At 41.4% G+C, this 21,447-nt stretch overlaps 3 non-coding genes across 3 annotated transcripts; all 3 read right to left on the minus strand.

The window, feature by feature from the left end:
* Positions 1 to 3,207: 3,207 nt before the first annotated feature.
* TRNAY-GUA (transfer RNA tyrosine (anticodon GUA)) lies at positions 3,208 to 3,293 on the minus strand. The gene is given in 2 exon segments: positions 3,208 to 3,243; positions 3,257 to 3,293. It is a non-coding gene; the product is annotated as a tRNA-Tyr (tRNA).
* A 6,372-nt stretch (positions 3,294 to 9,665) lies between these two features.
* Positions 9,666 to 9,751, minus strand: TRNAY-GUA (transfer RNA tyrosine (anticodon GUA)). Its single transcript is given in 2 exon segments — positions 9,666 to 9,701; positions 9,715 to 9,751. It is a non-coding gene; the product is annotated as a tRNA-Tyr (tRNA).
* A 560-nt stretch (positions 9,752 to 10,311) lies between these two features.
* Positions 10,312 to 10,397, minus strand: TRNAY-GUA (transfer RNA tyrosine (anticodon GUA)). The gene is given in 2 exon segments: positions 10,312 to 10,347; positions 10,361 to 10,397. It is a non-coding gene; the product is annotated as a tRNA-Tyr (tRNA).
* Between the last annotated feature and the right edge of the window lie 11,050 nt (positions 10,398 to 21,447).

Consider the following 21,447-nt stretch of genomic DNA (forward strand, 5'->3'; position numbering starts at 1 on the left):
CAGCGACCTAAGGATGCCTGTTTTACCACTACAGTCCTCCCCTCTACCAACTGAGCTATCGAAGGCTTGGCAAACCGTTCTCTAGCAAGCTCAATTCGAGCTTCCACTTCAACCGTCGACATGCAAACATCTCTTGCAATTCGTACAAAATACTACAAATTTGGCTTGTGAGGTTCCCGAATTGAGTAAAAGCACATCAGTTCCCAATTAAAAAAATGACCGCCTCCGCAGTCTCCCGCATGTTACTGACCACCATACTAAGGAGGAAAAGTTGAAAGGCGGCGCCTCACAGGCCATCTCCTCAGAGTATTCATCAGTGTTCGGCCTTGACAATATTTTAATATCTTGGATGGTGTATGGTGTTCTCCCATTTCCCTTGAGAAATCAAGATTGTCAAGGGGATTCTGCTGTTTTGCCAGTTCATAGCAAGAGATGGGGATCCAAAACACCTCACAGGAAACCAATGAAGATTCGTGTTGGACAGAAAAATAACGTGGCCACAGCCTCAAAGCAAAAGGCATCTATTTTCAGTGATGAAATATAATACAATTATAAATTGTCTGTTATTTTACTTTCCAAGTATTTTACTTTCCAAGTATTCAATAAAATGTGCATTTGGCAAAAGTGCTTCGAGCCGGATTTGAACCAGCGACCTAAGGATGCCTGTTTTACCACTACATTCCTCCGCTCTACCAACTGAGCTATCGAAGGCTTGGCAAATCAACTCTAGCAAACTCAATACGAGCTTCCACTTCAACCGTCGACTTGTAAACATCTCTTGCAATTCGTGCAAAATACTACAAATTTGGCTTGTGAGGTTCCCGAATTGAGTAAAAGCACATCAGTTCCCAATTAAAAAAATGACCCCCTCCGCAGTCTCCCGCATGTTACTGACCACCATACTAAGGGGGAAAAGTTGAAAGGCGGCACCTCACAGGCCATCTCCTCAGAGTATTCAGCCGCGTTGGGCCTTGACAATATTTTAATATCTTGGATGGTGTATAGTGTTCTCTCATTTCCCTTGAGAAATCAAGATTGTCAAGGGGATTCTGCTGTTTTGCCAGTTCATAGCAAGAGATGGGGATCCAAAACACCTGACAGGAAACCAATGAAGATTCGTGTTGGACAGAAAAATAACGTGGTCACAGCCTCAAAGCAAAAGGCATCTATTTTCAGTGATGAAATATAATATAATTATAAATTGTCTGTTATTTTACTTTCCAAGTATTTTACTTTCCAAGTATTCAATAAAATGTGCATTTGGCAAAAGTCCTTCGAGCCGGATTTGAACCAGTGACCTAAGGATGCCTGTTTTACCCCTACAGTCCTCCACTCTACCAACTGAGCTATCGAAGGCTTGGCAAACCAGTCTCTAGCAAGCTCAATACGAGCTTCCACTTCAACCGTCGACATTCAAACATCTCTTGCAATTCGTGCAAAATACTACAAATTTGGCTTGTGAGGTTCCCGAATTGAGTAAAAGCACATCAGTTCACAATTAAAAAAATGACCCCCTCCGCAGTCTCCCGCATGTTACTGACCACCATACAAAGGAGGAAAAGTTGAAAGGCGGCGCCTCACAGGCCATCTCCTCAGAGTATTCATCAGTGTTCGGCCTTGACAATATTTTAATATCTTGGATGGTGTATAGTGTTCTCCCATTTCCCTTGAGAAATCAAGATTGTCAAGGGGATTCTGCTGTTTTGTCAGTTCATAGCAAGAGATGGGGATCCAAAATACCTCACAGGAAACCAACGAAGATTGGTGTCGGACAGAAAAATAACGTGGCCACAGCCTCAAAGCAAAAGGCATCTATTTTCAGTGATGAAATATAATATAATTATAAATTGTCTGTTATTTTACATTCCAAGTATTTTACTTTCCAAGCATTCAATAAAATGTGCATTTGGCAAAAGTGCTTTGAGCCGGATTTGAACCAGCAACCTAAGGATGCCTGTTTTACCACTACAGTCCTCCGCTCTACCAACTGAGCTATCAAAGGCTTGGCAAATCATTCTCTAGCAAACTCAATACGAGCTTCCACTTCAACCGTCGACTTGTAAACATCTCTTGCAATTCGTGCAAAATACTACAAATTTGGCTTGTGAGGTTCCCGAATTGGGTAAAAGCACATCAGTTCCCAATTAAAAAAATGACCCCCTCCGCAGTCTCCCGCATGTTACTGACCACCATACTAAGGGGGAAAAGTTGAAAGGCGCGCCTCACAGGCCATCTCCTCAGAGTATTCAGCCGTGTTGGGCCTTGACAATATTTTAATATCTTGGATGTTGTATAGTGTTCTCCCATTTCCCTTGAGAAATCAAGATTGTCAAGGGGATTCTGCTGTTTTCTCAGTTCATAGCAAGAGATGGGGATCCAAAACACCTCACAGGAAACCAATGAAGATTGGTGTTGGACAGAAACATAACGTGGCGACAGCCTCAAAGCAAAAGGCATCTATTTTCAGTGATGAAATATAATATAATTATAAATTGTCTGTTATTTTATTTTCCAAGCATTTTACTTTCCAAGTATTCAATAAAATTTGCATTTGGCAAAAGTCCTTCAATCTGGATTTGAACCAGCGACCTAAGGATGCCTGTTTTACCACTACAGTCCTCTGCTCTACCAACTGAGCTATCGAAGGCTTGGCAAATCAGTCTCTAGCAAGCTCAATACGAGCTTCCACTTCAACCGTCGACATTCAAACATCTCTTGCAATTCGTGCAAAATACTACAAATTTGGCTTGTGAGGTTCCCGAATTGAGTAAAAGCACATCAGTTCCCAATTAAAAAAATGACCCCCTCCGCAGTCTCCCGCATGTTACTGACCACCATACTAAGGGGGAAAAGTTGAAAGGCGGCACCTCACAGGCCATCTCCTCAGAGTATTCAGCCGCGTTGGGCCTTGACAATATTTTAATATCTTGGATGGTGTATAGTGTTCTCTCATTTCCCTTGAGAAATCAAGATTGTCAAGGGGATTCTGCTGTTTTGCCAGTTCATAGCAAGAGATGGGGATCCAAAACACCTCACAGGAAACCAATGAAGATTCGTGTTGGACAGAAAAATAACGTGGTCACAGCCTCAAAGCAAAAGGCATCTATTTTCAGTGATGAAATATAATATAATTATAAATTGTCTGTTATTTTACTTTCCAAGTATTTTACTTTCCAAGTATTCAATAAAATGTGCATTTGGCAAAAGTCCTTCGAGCCGGATTTGAACCAGCGACCTAAGGATGCCTGTTTTACCACTACAGTCCTCCGCTCTACCAACTGAGCTATCGAAGGCTTGACAAATTGTTTTCTAGCAAACTCAATACGAGCTTTCACTTCAACCGTCGACTTGTAAACATCTCTTGCAATTCGTGCAAAATACTACAAATTTGGCTTGTGACGTTCCCGAATTGAGTAAAAGCATATCAGTTCCCAATTAAAAAAATGACCCCCTCCGCAGTCTCCCGCATGTTACTGACCACCATACTAAGGGGGAAAAGTTGAAAGGCGGCGCCTCACAGGCCATCTCCTCAGAGTATTCAGCCGTGTTGGGCCTTGACAATATTTTAATATCTTGGATGGTGTATACTGTTCTCTCATTTCCCTTGAGAAATCAAGATTGTCAAGGGGATTCTGCTGTTTTGCCAGTTCATAGCAAGAGATGGGGATCCGAATCACCTCAGAGGAAACCAATGAAGATTGGTGTTGGACAGAAACATAACGTGGCCACAGCCTCAAAGCAAAAGGCATCTATTTTCAGTGATGAAATATAATATAATTATAAATTGTCTGTTATTTTATTTTCCAAGTATTTTACTTTCCAAGTATTCAATAAAATTTGCATTTGGCGAAAGTCCTTCGAGCCGGATTTGAACCAGCGACCTAAGGATGCCTGTTTTACCACTACAGTCCTCCGCTCTTCCAACTGAGCTATCAAAGGCTTGGCAAATCATTCTCTAGCAAACTCAATACGAGCTTCCACTTCAACCGTCGACTTGTAAACATCTCTTGCAATTCGTGCAAAATACTACAAATTTGGCTTGTGAGGTTCCCGAATTGAGTAAAAGCACATCAGTTCCCAATTAAAAAAATGACCCCCTCCTCAGTCTCCCACATGTTAATGACCACCATACTAAGGGGGAAAAGTTGAAAGGCGGCGCCTCACAGGCCATCTCCTCAGAGTATTCAGCCGTGTTGGGCCTTGACAATATTTTAATATCTTGGATGGTGTATAGTGTTCTCTCATTTGCCTTGAGAAATCAAGATTGTCAAGGGGATTCTGCTGTTTTGCCAGTTCATAGCAAGAGATGGGGATCCAAAACACCTGACAGGAAACCAATGAAGATTCGTGTTGGACAGAAAAATAACGTGGTCACAGCCTCAAAGCAAAAGGCATCTATTTTCAGTGATGAAATATAATATAATTATAAATTGTCTGTTATTTTACTTTCCAAGTATTTTACTTTCCAAGTATTCAATAAAATGTGCATTTGGCAAAAGTCCTTCGAGCCGGATTTGAACCAGTGACCTAAGGATGCCTGTTTTACCCCTACAGTCCTCCACTCTACCAACTGAGCTATCGAAGGCTTGGCAAATCAGTCTCTAGCAAGCTCAATACGAGCTTCCACTTCAACCGTCGACATTCAAACATCTCTTGCAATTCGTGCAAAATACTACAAATTTGGCTTGTGAGGTTCCCGAATTGAGTAAAAGCACATCAGTTCACAATTAAAAAAATGACCCCCTCCGCAGTCTCCCGCATGTTACTGACCACCATACAAAGGAGGAAAAGTTGAAAGGCGGCGCCTCACAGGCCATCTCCTCAGAGTATTCATCAGTGTTCGGCCTTGACAATATTTTAATATCTTGGATGGTGTATAGTGTTCTCCCATTTCCCTTGAGAAATCAAGATTGTCAAGGGGATTCTGCTGTTTTGTCAGCTCATAGCAAGAGATGGGGATCCAAAATACCTCACAGGAAACCAACGAAGATTGGTGTCGGACAGAAAAATAACGTGGCCACAGCCTCAAAGCAAAAGGCATCTATTTTCAGTGATGAAATATAATATAATTATAAATTGTCTGTTATTTTACATTCCAAGTATTTTACTTTCCAAGCATTCAATAAAATGTGCATTTGGCAAAAGTGCTTTGAGCCGGATTTGAACCAGCAACCTAAGGATGTCTGTTTTACCTCTACAGTCCTCCGCTCTACCAACTGAGCTATCAAAGGCTTGGCAAATCATTCTCTAGCAAACTCAATACGAGCTTCCACTTCAACCGTCGACTTGTAAACATCTCTTGCAATTCGTGCAAAATACTACAAATTTGGCTTGTGAGGTTCCCGAATTGGGTAAAAGCACATCAGTTCCCAATTAAAAAAATGACCCCCTCCGCAGTCTCCCGCATGTTACTGACCACCATACTAAGGGGGAAAAGTTGAAAGGCGCGCCTCACAGGCCATCTCCTCAGAGTATTCAGCCGTGTTGGGCCTTGACAATATTTTAATATCTTGGATGTTGTATAGTGTTCTCCCATTTCCCTTGAGAAATCAAGATTGTCAAGGGGATTCTGCTATTTTGTCAGTTCATAGCAAGAGATGGGGATCCAAAACACCTCACAGGAAACCAATGAAGATTGGTGTTGGACAGAAACATAACGTGGCGACAGCCTCAAAGCAAAAGGCATCTATTTTCAGTGATGAAATATAATATAATTATAAATTGTCTGTTATTTTATTTTCCAAGCATTTTACTTTCCAAGTATTCAATAAAATTTGCATTTGGCAAAAGTCCTTCAATCTGGATTTGAACCAGCGACCTAAGGATGCCTGTTTTACCACTACAGTCCTCTGCTCTACCAACTGAGCTATCGAAGGCTTGGCAAATCATTTTCTAGCAAGCTCAATACGAGCTTCCACTTCAACCGTCGACATTCAAACATCTCTTGCAATTCGTGCAAAATACTACAAATTTGGCTTGTGAGGTTCCCGAATTGAGTAAAAGCACATCAGTTCCCAATTAAAAAAATGACCCCCTCCTCAGTCTCCCACATGTTAATGACCACCATACTAAGGGGGAAAAGTTGAAAGGCGGCCCCTCACAGGCCATCTCCTCAGAGTATTCAGCCGTGTTGGGCCTTGACAATATTTTAATATCTTGGATGGTGTATAGTGTTCTCTCATTTCCCTTGAGAAATCAAGATTGTCAAGGGGATTCTGCTGTTTTGCCAGTTCATAGCAAGAGATGGGGATCCAAAACACCTGACAGGAAACCAATGAAGATTCGTGTTGGACAGAAAAATAACGTGGCCACAGCCTCAAAGCAAAAGGCATCTATTTTCAGTGATGAAATATAATATAATTATAAATTGTCTGTTATTTTACTTTCCAAGTATTTTACTTTCCAAGTATTCAATAAAATGTGCATTTGGCAAAAGTCCTTCTAGCCGGATTTGAACCACCGACCTAAGGATGCCTGTTTCACCACTACAGTCCTCCGCTCTACCAACTGAGCTATCGAAGGCTTGGCAAATCATTCTCTAGCAAACTCAATACGAGCTTCCACTTCAACCGTCGACTTGTAAACATCTCTTGCAATTCGTGCAAAATACTACAAATTTGGCTTGTGAGGTTCCCGAATTGAGTAAAAGCACATCAGTTCCCAATTAAAAAAATGACCCCCTCCGCAGTCTCCCGCATGTTACTGACCACCATACTAAGGGGGAAAAGTTGAAAGGCGGCGCCTCACAGGCCATCTCCTCAGAGTATTCAGCTGTGTTGGGCCTTGACAATATTTTAATATCTTGGATGGTGTATAGTGTTCTCTCATTTCCCTTGAGAAATCAAGATTGTCAAGGGGATTCTGCTGTTTTGCCAGTTCATAGCAAGAGATGGGGATCCAAAACACCTCACATGAAACCAATGAAGATTCGTGTTGGACAGAAACATAACGTGGCCACAGCCTCAAAGCAACAGGCATCTATTTTCAGTGATGAAATATAATATAATTATAAATTGTCTGTTATTTTACTTTCCAAGTATTTTACTTTCCAAGTATTTAATAAAATTTGCATTTGGCAAAAGTCCTTCGAGCCGGATTTGAAACAGCGACCTAAGGATGCCTGTTGTACTACTACAGTCCTCCGCTCTACCAACTGAGCTTTCGAAGGCTTGGCAAATCATTCTCTAGCAAACTCAATACGAGCTTCCACTTCAACCGTCGACTTGTAAACATCTCTTGCAATTCGTGCAAAATACTACAAATTTGGCTTGTGAGGTTCCCGAATTGAGTAAAAGCACATCAGTTCCCAATTAAAAAAATGACCCCCTCCGCAGTCTCCCGCATGTTACTGACCACCATACTAAGGGGGAAAAGTTGAAAGGCGGCACCTCACAGGCCATCTCCTCAGAGTATTCAGCCGCGTTGGGCCTTGACAATATTTTAATATCTTGGATGGTGTATAGTGTTCTCTCATTTCCCTTGAGAAATCAAGATTGTCAAGGGGATTCTGCTGTTTTGCCAGTTCATAGCAAGAGATGGGGATCCAAAACACCTGACAGGAAACCAATGAAGATTCGTGTTGGACAGAAAAATAACGTGGTCACAGCCTCAAAGCAAAAGGCATCTATTTTCAGTGATGAAATATAATATAATTATAAATTGTCTGTTATTTTACTTTCCAAGTATTTTACTTTCCAAGTATTCAATAAAATGTGCATTTGGCAAAAGTCCTTCGAGCCGGATTTGAACCAGTGACCTAAGGATGCCTGTTTTACCCCTACAGTCCTCCACTCTACCAACTGAGCTATCGAAGGATTGGCAAATCAGTCTCTAGCAAGCTCAATACGAGCTTCCACTTCAACCGTCGACATTCAAACATCTCTTGCAATTCGTGCAAAATACTACAAATTTGGCTTGTGAGGTTCCCGAATTGAGTAAAAGCACATCAGTTCACAATTAAAAAAATGACCCCCTCCGCAGTCTCCCGCATGTTACTGACCACCATACAAAGGAGGAAAAGTTGAAAGGCGGCGCCTCACAGGCCATCTCCTCAGAGTATTCATCAGTGTTCGGCCTTGACAATATTTTAATATCTTGGATGGTGTATAGTGTTCTCCCATTTCCCTTGAGAAATCAAGATTGTCAAGGGGATTCTGCTGTTTTGTCAGTTCATAGCAAGAGATGGGGATCCAAAATACCTCACAGGAAACCAACGAAGATTGGTGTCGGACAGAAAAATAACGTGGCCACAGCCTCAAAGCAAAAGGCATCTATTTTCAGTGATGAAATATAATATAATTATAAATTGTCTGTTATTTTACATTCCAAGTATTTTACTTTCCAAGCATTCAATAAAATGTGCATTTGGCAAAAGTGCTTTGAGCCGGATTTGAACCAGCAACCTAAGGATGCCTGTTTTACCACTACAGTCCTCCGCTCTACCAACTGAGCTATCAAAGGCTTGGCAAATCATTCTCTAGCAAACTCAATACGAGCTTCCACTTCAACCGTCGACTTGTAAACATCTCTTGCAATTCGTGCAAAATACTACAAATTTGGCTTGTGAGGTTCCCGAATTGGGTAAAAGCACATCAGTTCCCAATTAAAAAAATGACCCCCTCCGCAGTCTCCCGCATGTTACTGACCACCATACTAAGGGGGAAAAGTTGAAAGGCGCGCCTCACAGGCCATCTCCTCAGAGTATTCAGCCGTGTTGGGCCTTGACAATATTTTAATATCTTGGATGTTGTATAGTGTTCTCCCATTTCCCTTGAGAAATCAAGATTGTCAAGGGGATTCTGCTGTTTTGTCAGTTCATAGCAAGAGATGGGGATCCAAAACACCTCACAGGAAACCAATGAAGATTGGTGTTGGACAGAAACATAACGTGGCGACAGCCTCAAAGCAAAAGGCATCTATTTTCAGTGATGAAATATAATATAATTATAAATTGTCTGTTATTTTATTTTCCAAGCATTTTACTTTCCAAGTATTCAATAAAATTTGCATTTGGCAAAAGTCCTTCAATCTGGATTTGAACCAGCGACCTAAGGATGCCTGTTTTACCATTACAGTCCTCTGCTCTACCAACTGAGCTATCGAAGGCTTGGCAAATCAGTCTCTAGCAAGCTCAATACGAGCTTCCACTTCAACCGTCGACATTCAAACATCTCTTGCAATTCGTGCAAAATACTACAAATTTGGCTTGTGAGGTTCCCGAATTGAGTAAAAGCACATGAGTTCCCAATTAAAAAAATGACCCCCTCCGCAGTCTCCCGCATGTTACTGACCACCATACTAAGGGGGAAAAGTTGAAAGGCGGCACCTCACAGGCCATCTCCTCAGAGTATTCAGCCGCGTTGGGCCTTGACAATATTTTAATATCTTGGATGGTGTATAGTGTTCTCTCATTTCCCTTGAGAAATCAAGATTGTCAAGGGGATTCTGCTGTTTTGCCAGTTCATAGCAAGAGATGGGGATCCAAAACACCTCACAGGAAACCAATGAAGATTCGTGTTGGACAGAAAAATAACGTGGTCACAGCCTCAAAGCAAAAGGCATCTATTTTCAGTGATGAAATATAATATAATTATAAATTGTCTGTTATTTTACTTTCCAAGTATTTTACTTTCCAAGTATTCAATAAAATGTGCATTTGGCAAAAGTCCTTCGAGCCGGATTTGAACCAGCGACCTAAGGATGCCTGTTTTACCACTACAGTCCTCCGCTCTACCAACTGAGCTATCGAAGGCTTGACAAATTGTTTTCTAGCAAACTCAATACGAGCTTTCACTTCAACCGTCGACTTGTAAACATCTCTTGCAATTCGTGCAAAATACTACAAATTTGGCTTGTGACGTTCCCGAATTGAGTAAAAGCATATCAGTTCCCAATTAAAAAAATGACCCCCTCCGCAGTCTCCCGCATGTTACTGACCACCATACTAAGGGGGAAAAGTTGAAAGGCGGCGCCTCACAGGCCATCTCCTCAGAGTATTCAGCCGTGTTGGGCCTTGACAATATTTTAATATCTTGGATGGTGTATACTGTTCTCTCATTTCCCTTGAGAAATCAAGATTGTCAAGGGGATTCTGCTGTTTTGCCAGTTCATAGCAAGAGATGGGGATCCGAATCACCTCAGAGGAAACCAATGAAGATTGGTGTTGGACAGAAACATAACGTGGCCACAGCCTCAAAGCAAAAGGCATCTATTTTCAGTGATGAAATATAATATAATTATAAATTGTCTGTTATTTTATTTTCCAAGTATTTTACTTTCCAAGTATTCAATAAAATTTGCATTTGGCGAAAGTCCTTCGAGCCGGATTTGAACCAGCGACCTAAGGATGCCTGTTTTACCACTACAGTCCTCCGCTCTACCAACTGAGCTATCAAAGGCTTGGCAAATCATTCTCTAGCAAACTCAATACGAGCTTCCACTTCAACCGTCGACTTGTAAACATCTCTTGCAATTCGTGCAAAATACTACAAATTTGGCTTGTGAGGTTCCCGAATTGAGTAAAAGCACATCAGTTCCCAATTAAAAAAATGACCCCCTCCTCAGTCTCCCACATGTTAATGACCACCATACTAAGGGGGAAAAGTTGAAAGGCGGCGCCTCACAGGCCATCTCCTCAGAGTATTCAGCCGTGTTGGGCCTTGACAATATTTTAATATCTTGGATGGTGTATAGTGTTCTCTCATTTGCCTTGAGAAATCAAGATTGTCAAGGGGATTCTGCTGTTTTGCCAGTTCATAGCAAGAGATGGGGATCCAAAACACCTGACAGGAAACCAATGAAGATTCGTGTTGGACAGAAAAATAACGTGGTCACAGCCTCAAAGCAAAAGGCATCTATTTTCAGTGATGAAATATAATATAATTATAAATTGTCTGTTATTTTACTTTCCAAGTATTTTACTTTCCAAGTATTCAATAAAATGTGCATTTGGCAAAAGTCCTTCGAGCCGGATTTGAACCAGTGACCTAAGGATGCCTGTTTTACCCCTACAGTCCTCCACTCTACCAACTGAGCTATCGAAGGCTTGGCAAATCAGTCTCTAGCAAGCTCAATACGAGCTTCCACTTCAACCGTCGACATTCAAACATCTCTTGCAATTCGTGCAAAATACTACAAATTTGGCTTGTGAGGTTCCCGAATTGAGTAAAAGCACATCAGTTCACAATTAAAAAAATGACCCCCTCCGCAGTCTCCCGCATGTTACTGACCACCATACAAAGGAGGAAAAGTTGAAAGGCGGCGCCTCACAGGCCATCTCCTCAGAGTATTCATCAGTGTTCGGCCTTGACAATATTTTAATATCTTGGATGGTGTATAGTGTTCTCCCATTTCCCTTGAGAAATCAAGATTGTCAAGGGGATTCTGCTGTTTTGTCAGCTCATAGCAAGAGATGGGGATCCAAAATACCTCACAGGAAACCAACGAAGATTGGTGTCGGACAGAAAAATAACGTGGCCACAGCCTCAAAGCAAAAGGCATCTATTTTCAGTGATGAAATATAATATAATTATAAATTGTCTGTTATTTTACATTCCAAGTATTTTACTTTCCAAGCATTCAATAAAATGTGCATTTGGCAAAAGTGCTTTGAGCCGGATTTGAACCAGCGACCTAAGGATGCCTGTTTTACCACTACAGTCCTCTGCTCTACCAACTGAGCTATCGAAGGCTTGTCAAATCATTTTCTAGCAAGCTCAATACGAGCTTCCACTTCAACCGTCGACATTCAAACATCTCTTGCAATTCGTGCAAAATACTACAAATTTGGCTTGTGAGGTTCCCGAATTGAGTAAAAGCACATCAGTTCCCAATTAAAAAAATGACCCCCTCCTCAGTCTCCCACATGTTAATGACCACCATACTAAGGGGGAAAAGTTGAAAGGCGGCCCCTCACAGGCCATCTCCTCAGAGTATTCAGCCGTGTTGGGCCTTGACAATATTTTAATATCTTGGATGGTGTATAGTGTTCTCTCATTTCCCTTGAGAAATCAAGATTGTCAAGGGGATTCTGCTGTTTTGCCAGTTCATAGCAAGAGATGGGGATCCAAAACACCTGACAGGAAACCAATGAAGATTCGTGTTGGACAGAAAAATAACGTGGCCACAGCCTCAAAGCAAAAGGCATCTATTTTCAGTGATGAAATATAATATAATTATAAATTGTCTGTTATTTTACTTTCCAAGTATTTTACTTTCCAAGTATTCAATAAAATGTGCATTTGGCAAAAGTCCTTCTAGCCGGATTTGAACCACCGACCTAAGGATGCCTGTTTCACCACTACAGTCCTCCGCTCTACCAACTGAGCTATCGAAGGCTTGGCAAATCATTCTCTAGCAAACTCAATACGAGCTTCCACTTCAACCGTCGACTTGTAAACATCTCTTGCAATTCGTGCAAAATACTACAAATTTGGCTTGTGAGGTTCCCGAATTGAGTAAAAGCACATCAGTTCCCAATTAAAAAAATGACCCCCTCCGCAGTCTCCCGCATGTTACTGACCACCATACTAAGGGGGAAAAGTTGAAAGGCGGCGCCTCACAGGCCATCTCCTCAGAGTATTCAGCTGTGTTGGGCCTTGACAATATTTTAATATCTTGGATGGTGTATAGTGTTCTCTCATTTCCCTTGAGAAATCAAGATTGTCAAGGGGATTCTGCTGTTTTGCCAGTTCATAGCAAGAGATGGGGATCCAAAACACCTCACATGAAACCAATGAAGATTCGTGTTGGACAGAAACATAACGTGGCCACAGCCTCAAAGCAACAGGCATCTATTTTCAGTGATGAAATATAATATAATTATAAATTGTCTGTTATTTTACTTTCCAAGTATTTTACTTTCCAAGTATTTAATAAAATTTGCATTTGGCAAAAGTCCTTCGAGCCGGATTTGAAACAGCGACCTAAGGATGCCTGTTGTACTACTACAGTCCTCCGCTCTACCAACTGAGCTATCGAAGGCTTGGCAAATCATTCTCTAGCAAACTCAATACGAGCTTCCACTTCAACCGTCGACTTGTAAACATCTCTTGCAATTCGTGCAAAATACTACAAATTTGGCTTGTGAGGTTCCCGAATTGAGTAAAAGCACATCAGTTCCCAATTAAAAAAATGACCCCCTCCGCAGTCTCCCGCATGTTACTGACCACCATACTAAGGGGGAAAAGTTGAAAGGCGGCACCTCACAGGCCATCTCCTCAGAGTATTCAGCCGCGTTGGGCCTTGACAATATTTTAATATCTTGGATGGTGTATAGTGTTCTCTCATTTCCCTTGAGAAATCAAGATTGTCAAGGGGATTCTGCTGTTTTGCCAGTTCATAGCAAGAGATGGGGATCCAAAACACCTGACAGGAAACCAATGAAGATTCGTGTTGGACAGAAAAATAACGTGGTCACAGCCTCAAAGCAAAAGGCATCTATTTTCAGTGATGAAATATAATATAATTATAAATTGTCTGTTATTTTACTTTCCAAGTATTTTACTTTCCAAGTATTCAATAAAATGTGCATTTGGCAAAAGTCCTTCGAGCCGGATTTGAACCAGTGACCTAAGGATGCCTGTTTTACCCCTACAGTCCTCCACTCTACCAACTGAGCTATCGAAGGCTTGGCAAATCAGTCTCTAGCAAGCTCAATACGAGCTTCCACTTCAACCGTCGACATTCAAACATCTCTTGCAATTCGTGCAAAATACTACAAATTTGGCTTGTGAGGTTCCCGAATTGAGTAAAAGCACATCAGTTCACAATTAAAAAAATGACCCCCTCCGCAGTCTCCCGCATGTTACTGACCACCATACAAAGGAGGAAAAGTTGAAAGGCGGCGCCTCACAGGCCATCTCCTCAGAGTATTCATCAGTGTTCGGCCTTGACAATATTTTAATATCTTGGATGGTGTATAGTGTTCTCCCATTTCCCTTGAGAAATCAAGATTGTCAAGGGGATTCTGCTGTTTTGTCAGTTCATAGCAAGAGATGGGGATCCAAAATACCTCACAGGAAACCAACGAAGATTGGTGTCGGACAGAAAAATAACGTGGCCACAGCCTCAAAGCAAAAGGCATCTATTTTCAGTGATGAAATATAATATAATTATAAATTGTCTGTTATTTTACATTCCAAGTATTTTACTTTCCAAGCATTCAATAAAATGTGCATTTGGCAAAAGTGCTTTGAGCCGGATTTGAACCAGCAACCTAAGGATGCCTGTTTTACCACTACAGTCCTCCGCTCTACCAACTGAGCTATCAAAGGCTTGGCAAATCATTCTCTAGCAAACTCAATACGAGCTTCCACTTCAACCGTCGACTTGTAAACATCTCTTGCAATTCGTGCAAAATACTACAAATTTGGCTTGTGAGGTTCCCGAATTGGGTAAAAGCACATCAGTTCCCAATTAAAAAAATGACCCCCTCCGCAGTCTCCCGCATGTTACTGACCACCATACTAAGGGGGAAAAGTTGAAAGGCGGCGCCTCACAGGCCATCTCCTCAGAGTATTCAGCTGTGTTGGGCCTTGACAATATTTTAATATCTTGGATGGTGTATAGTGTTCTCTCATTTCCCTTGAGAAATCAAGATTGTCAAGGGGATTCTGCTGTTTTGCCAGTTCATAGCAAGAGATGGGGATCCAAAACACCTCACATGAAACCAATGAAGATTTGTGTTGGACAGAAACATAACGTGGCCACAGCCTCAAAGCAACAGGCATCTATTTTCAGTGATGAAATATAATATAATTATAAATTGTCTGTTATTTTACTTTCCAAGTATTTTACTTTCCAAGTATTTAATAAAATTTGCATTTGGCAAAAGTCCTTCGAGCCGGATTTGAAACAGCGACCTAAGGATGCCTGTTGTACTACTACAGTCCTCCGCTCTACCAACTGAGCTATCGAAGGCTTGGCAAATCATTCTCTAGCAAACTCAATACGAGCTTCCACTTCAACCGTCGACTTGTAAACATCTCTTGCAATTCGTGCAAAATACTACAAATTTGGCTTGTGAGGTTCCCGAATTGAGTAAAAGCACATCAGTTCACAATTAAAAAAATGACCCCCTCCGCAGTCTCCCGCATGTTACTGACCACCATACAAAGGAGGAAAAGTTGAAAGGCGGCGCCTCACAGGCCATCTCCTCAGAGTATTCATCAGTGTTCGGCCTTGACAATATTTTAATATCTTGGATGGTGTATAGTGTTCTCCCATTTCCCTTGAGAAATCAAGATTGTCAAGGGGATTCTGCTGTTTTGTCAGTTCATAGCAAGAGATGGGGATCCAAAATACCTCACAGGAAACCAACGAAGATTGGTGTCGGACAGAAAAATAACGTGGCCACAGCCTCAAAGCAAAAGGCATCTATTTTCAGTGATGAAATATAATATAATTATAAATTGTCTGTTATTTTACATTCCAAGTATTTTACTTTCCAAGCATTCAATAAAATGTGCATTTGGCAAAAGTGCTTTGAGCCGGATTTGAACCAGCAACCTAAGGATGCCTGTTTTACCACTACAGTCCTCCGCTCTACCAACTGAGCTATCAAAGGCTTGGCAAATCATTCTCTAGCAAACTCAATACGAGCTTCCACTTCAACCGTCGACTTGTAAACATCTCTTGCAATTCGTGCAAAATACTACAAATTTGGCTTGTGAGGTTCCCGAATTGGGTAAAAGCACATCAGTTCCCAATTAAAAAAATGACCCCCTCCGCAGTCTCCCGCATGTTACTGACCACCATACTAAGGGGGAAAAGTTGAAAGGCGCGCCTCACAGGCCATCTCCTCAGAGTATTCAGCCGTGTTGGGCCTTGACAATATTTTAATATCTTGGATGTTGTATAGTGTTCTCCCATTTCCCTTGAGAAATCAAGATTGTCAAGGGGATTCTGCTGTTTTGTCAGTTCATAGCAAGAGATGGGGATCCAAAACACCTCACAGGAAACCAATGAAGATTGGTGTTGGACAGAAACATAACGTGGCGACAGCCTCAAAGCAAAAGGCATCTATTTTCAGTGATGAAATATAATATAATTATAAATTGTCTGTTATTTTATTTTCCAAGCATTTTACTTTCCAAGTATTCAATAAAATTTGCATTTGGCAAAAGTCCTTCAATCTGGATTTGAACCAGCGACCTAAGGATGCCTGTTTTACCACTACAGTCCTCTGCTCTACCAACTGAGCTATCGAAGGCTTGGCAAATCAGTCTCTAGCAAGCTCAATACGAGCTTCCACTTCAACCGTCGACATTCAAACATCTCTTGCAATTCGTGCAAAATACTACAAATTTGGCTTGTGAGGTTCCCGAATTGAGTAAAAGCACATCAGTTCCCAATTAAAAAAATGACCCCCTCCGCAGTCTCCCGCATGTTACTGACCACCATACTAAGGGGGAAAAGTTGAAAGGCGGCGCCTCACAGGCCATCTCCTCAGAGTATTCAGCTGTGTTGGGCCTTGACAATATTTTAATATCTTGGATGGTGTATAGTGTTCTCTCATTTCCCTTGAGAAATCAAGATTGTCAAGGGGATTCTGCTGTTTTGCCAGTTCATAGCAAGAGATGGGGATCCAAAACACCTCACATGAAACCAATGAAGATTCGTGTTGGACAGAAACATAACGTGGCCACAGCCTCAAAGCAACAGGCATCTATTTTCAGTGATGAAATATAATATAATTATAAATTGTCTGTTATTTTACTTTCCAAGTATTTTACTTTCCAAGTATTTAATAAAATTTGCATTTGGCAAAAGTCCTTCGAGCCGGATTTGAAACAGCGACCTAAGGATGCCTGTTGTACTACTACAGTCCTCCGCTCTACCAACTGAGCTATCGAAGGCTTGGCAAATCATTCTCTAGCAAACTCAATACGAGCTTCCACTTCAACCGTCGACTTGTAAACATCTCTTGCAATTCGTGCAAAATACTACAAATTTGGCTTGTGAGGTTCCCGAATTGAGTAAAAGCACATCAGTTCCCAATTAAAAAAATGACCCCCTCCGCAGTCTCCCGCATGTTACTGACCACCATACTAAGGGGGAAAAGTTGAAAGGCGGCACCTCACAGGCCATCTCCTCAGAGTATTCAGCCGCGTTGGGCCTTGACAATATTTTAATATCTTGGATGGTGTATAGTGTTCTCTCATTTCCCTTGAGAAATCAAGATTGTCAAGGGGATTCTGCTGTTTTGCCAGTTCATAGCAAGAGATGGGGATCCAAAACACCTCACAGGAAACCAATGAAGATTCGTGTTGGACAGAAAAATAACGTGGTCACAGCCTCAAAGCAAAAGGCATCTATTTTCAGTGATGAAATATAATATAATTATAAATTGTCTGTTATGTTATTTTCCAAGTATTCAATAAAATTTGCATTTGGCAAAAGTCCTTTGAGCCGAATTTGAACCAGCGACCTAAGGATGCCTGTTTTACCACTACAGTCCTCCCCTCTACCAACTGAGCTATCGAAGGCTTGGCAAACCGTTCTCTAGCAAGCTCAATTCGAGCTTCCACTTCAACCGTCGACATGCAAACATCTCTTGCAATTCGTACAAAATACTACAAATTTGGCTTGTGAGGTTCCCGAATTGAGTAAAAGCACATCAGTTCCCAATTAAAAAAATGACCGCCTCCGCAGTCTCCCGCATGTTACTGACCACCATACTAAGGAGGAAAAGTTGAAAGGCGGCGCCTCACAGGCCATCTCCTCAGAGTATTCATCAGTGTTCGGCCTTGACAATATTTTAATATCTTGGATGGTGTATGGTGTTCTCCCATTTCCCTTGAGAAATCAAGATTGTCAAGGGGATTCTGCTGTTTTGCCAGTTCATAGCAAGAGATGGGGATCCAAAACACCTCACAGGAAACCAATGAAGATTCGTGTTGGACAGAAAAATAACGTGGCCACAGCCTCAATGCAAAAGGCATCTATTTTCAGTGATGAAATATAATATAATTATAAATTGTCTGTTATTTTACTTTCCAAGTATTTTACTTTCCAAGTATTCAATAAAATGTGCATTTGGCAAAAGTCCTTCGAGCCGGATTTGAACCAGCGACCTAAGGATGCCTGTTTTACCACTACATTCCTCCGCTCTACCAACTGAGCTATCGAAGGCTTGGCAAATCAACTCTAGCAAACTCAATACGAGCTTCCACTTCAACCGTCAACTTGTAAACATCTCTTGCAATTCGTGCAAAATACTACAAATTTGGCTTGTGAGGTTCCCGAATTGAGTAAAAGCACATCAGTTCCCAATTAAAAAAATGACCCCCTCCGCAGTCTCCCGCATGTTACTGACCACCATACTAAGGGGGAAAAGTTGAAAGGCGGCACCTCACAGGCCATCTCCTCAGAGTATTCAGCCGCGTTGGGCCTTGACAATATTTTAATATCTTGGATGGTGTATAGTGTTCTCTCATTTCCCTTGAGAAATCAAGATTGTCAAGGGGATTCTGCTGTTTTGCCAGTTCATAGCAAGAGATGGGGATCCAAAACACCTGACAGGAAACCAATGAAGATTCGTGTTGGACAGAAAAATAACGTGGTCACAGCCTCAAAGCAAAAGGCATCTATTTTCAGTGATGAAATATAATATAATTATAAATTGTCTGTTATTTTACTTTCCAAGTATTTTACTTTCCAAGTATTCAATAAAATGTGCATTTGGCAAAAGTCCTTCGAGCCGGATTTGAACCAGTGACCTAAGGATGCCTGTTTTACCCCTACAGTCCTCCACTCTACCAACTGAGCTATCGAAGGCTTGGCAAATCAGTCTCTAGCAAGCTCAATACGAGCTTCCACTTCAACCGTCGACATTCAAACATCTCTTGCAATTCGTGCAAAATACTACAAATTTGGCTTGTGAGGTTCCCGAATTGAGTAAAAGCACATCAGTTCACAATTAAAAAAATGACCCCCTCCGCAGTCTCCCGCATGTTACTGACCACCATACTAAGGGGGAAAAGTTGAAAGGCGGCGCCTCACAGGCCATCTCCTCAGAGTATTCAGCTGTGTTGGGCCTTGACAATATTTTAATATCTTGGATGGTGTATAGTGTTCTCTCATTTCCCTTGAGAAATCAAGATTGTCAAGGGGATTCTGCTGTTTTGCCAGTTCATAGCAAGAGATGGGGATCCAAAACACCTCACATGAAACCAATGAAGATTCGTGTTGGACAGAAACATAACGTGGCCACAGCCTCAAAGCAACAGGCATCTATTTTCAGTGATGAAATATAATATAATTATAAATTGTCTGTTATTTTACTTTCCAAGTATTTTACTTTCCAAGTATTTAATAAAATTTGCATTTGGCAAAAGTCCTTCGAGCCGGATTTGAAACAGCGACCTAAGGATGCCTGTTGTACTACTACAGTCCTCCGCTCTACCAACTGAGCTATCGAAGGCTTGGCAAATCATTCTCTAGCAAACTCAATACGAGCTTCCACTTCAACCGTCGACTTGTAAACATCTCTTGCAATTCGTGCAAAATACTACAAATTTGGCTTGTGAGGTTCCCGAATTGAGTAAAAGCACATCAGTTCCCAATTAAAAAAATGTCCCCCTCCGCAGTCTCCCGCATGTTACTGACCACCATACTAAGGGGGAAAAGTTGAAAGGCGGCACCTCACAGGCCATCTCCTCAGAGTATTCAGCCGCGTTGGGCCTTGACAATATTTTAATATCTTGGATGGTGTATAGTGTTCTCTCATTTCCCTTGAGAAATCAAGATTGTCAAGGGGATTCTGCTGTTTTGCCAGTTCATAGCAAGAGATGGGGATCCAAAACACCTCACAGGAAACCAATGAAGATTCGTGTTGGACAGAAAAATAACGTGGTCACAGCCTCAAAGCAAAAGGCATATATTTTCAGTGATGAAATATAATATAATTATAAATTGTCTGTTATGTTATTTTCCAAGTATTCAATAAAATTTGCATTTGGCAAAAGTCCTTTGAGCCGAATTTGAACCAGCGACCTAAGGATGCCTGTTTTACCACTACAGTCCTCCCCTCTACCAACTGAGCTATCGAAGGCTTGGCAAACCGTTCTCTAGCAAGCTCAATTCGAGCTTCCACTTCAACCGTCGACATGCAAACATCTCTTGCAATTCGTACAAAATACTACAAATTTGGCTTGTGAGGTTCCCGAATTGAGTAAAAGCACATCAGTTCCCAATTAAAAAAATGACCGCCTCCGCAGTCTCCCGCATGTTACTGACCACCATACTAAGGAGGAAAAGTTGAAAGGCGGCGCCTCACAGGCCATCTCCTCAGAGTATTCATCAGTGTTCGGCCTTGACAATATTTTAATATCTTGGATGGTGTATGGTGTTCTCCCATTTCCCTTGAGAAATCAAGATTGTCAAGGGGATTCTGCTGTTTTGCCAGTTCATAGCAAGAGATGGGGATCCAAAACACCTCACAGGAAACCAATGAAGATTCGTGTTGGACAGAAAAATAACGTAGCCACAGCCTCAAAGCAAAAGGCATCTATTTTCAGTGATGAAATATAATATAATTATAAATTGTCTGTTATTTTACTTTCCAAGTATTTTACTTTCCAAGTATTCAATAAAATGTGCATTTGGCAAAAGTCCTTCGAGCCGGATTTGAACCAGCGACCTAAGGATGCCTGTTTTACCACTACATTCCTCCGCTCTACCAACTGAGCTATCGAAGGCTTGGCAAATCAACTCTAGCAAACTCAATACGAGCTTCCACTTCAACCGTCGACTTGTAAACATCTCTTGCAATTCGTGCAAAATACTACAAATTTGGCTTGTGAGGTTCCCGAATTGAGTAAAAGCACATCAGTTCCCAATTAAAAAAATGACCCCCTCCGCAGTCTCCCGCATGTTACTGACCACCATACTAAGGGGGAAAAGTTGAAAGGCGGCACCTCACAGGCCATCTCCTCAGAGTATTCAGCCGCGTTGGGCCTTGACAATATTTTAATATCTTGGATGGTGTATAGTGTTCTCTCATTTCCCTTGAGAAATCAAGATTGTCAAGGGGATTCTGCTGTTTTGCCAGTTCATAGCAAGAGATGGGGATCCAAAACACCTGACAGGAAACCAATGAAGATTCGTGTTGGACAGAAAAATAACGTGGTCACAGCCTCAAAGCAAAAGGCATCTATTTTCAGTGATGAAATATAATATAATTATAAATTGTCTGTTATTTTACTTTCCAAGTATTTTACTTTCCAAGTATTCAATAAAATGTGCATTTGGCAAAAGTCCTTCGAGCCGGATTTGAACCAGTGACCTAAGGATGCCTGTTTTACCCCTACAGTCCTCCACTCTACCAACTGAGCTATCGAAGGCTTGGCAAATCAGTCTCTAGCAAGCTCAATACGAGCTTCCACTTCAACCGTCGACATTCAAACATCTCTTGCAATTCGTGCAAAATACTACAAATTTGGCTTG

Source organism: Ambystoma mexicanum, chromosome 1p, assembly GCF_040938575.1.
Source record: "Ambystoma mexicanum isolate Mex_15411 chromosome 1p, UKY_AmexF1_1, whole genome shotgun sequence".
NCBI lineage: Eukaryota > Metazoa > Chordata > Amphibia > Caudata > Ambystomatidae > Ambystoma > Ambystoma mexicanum.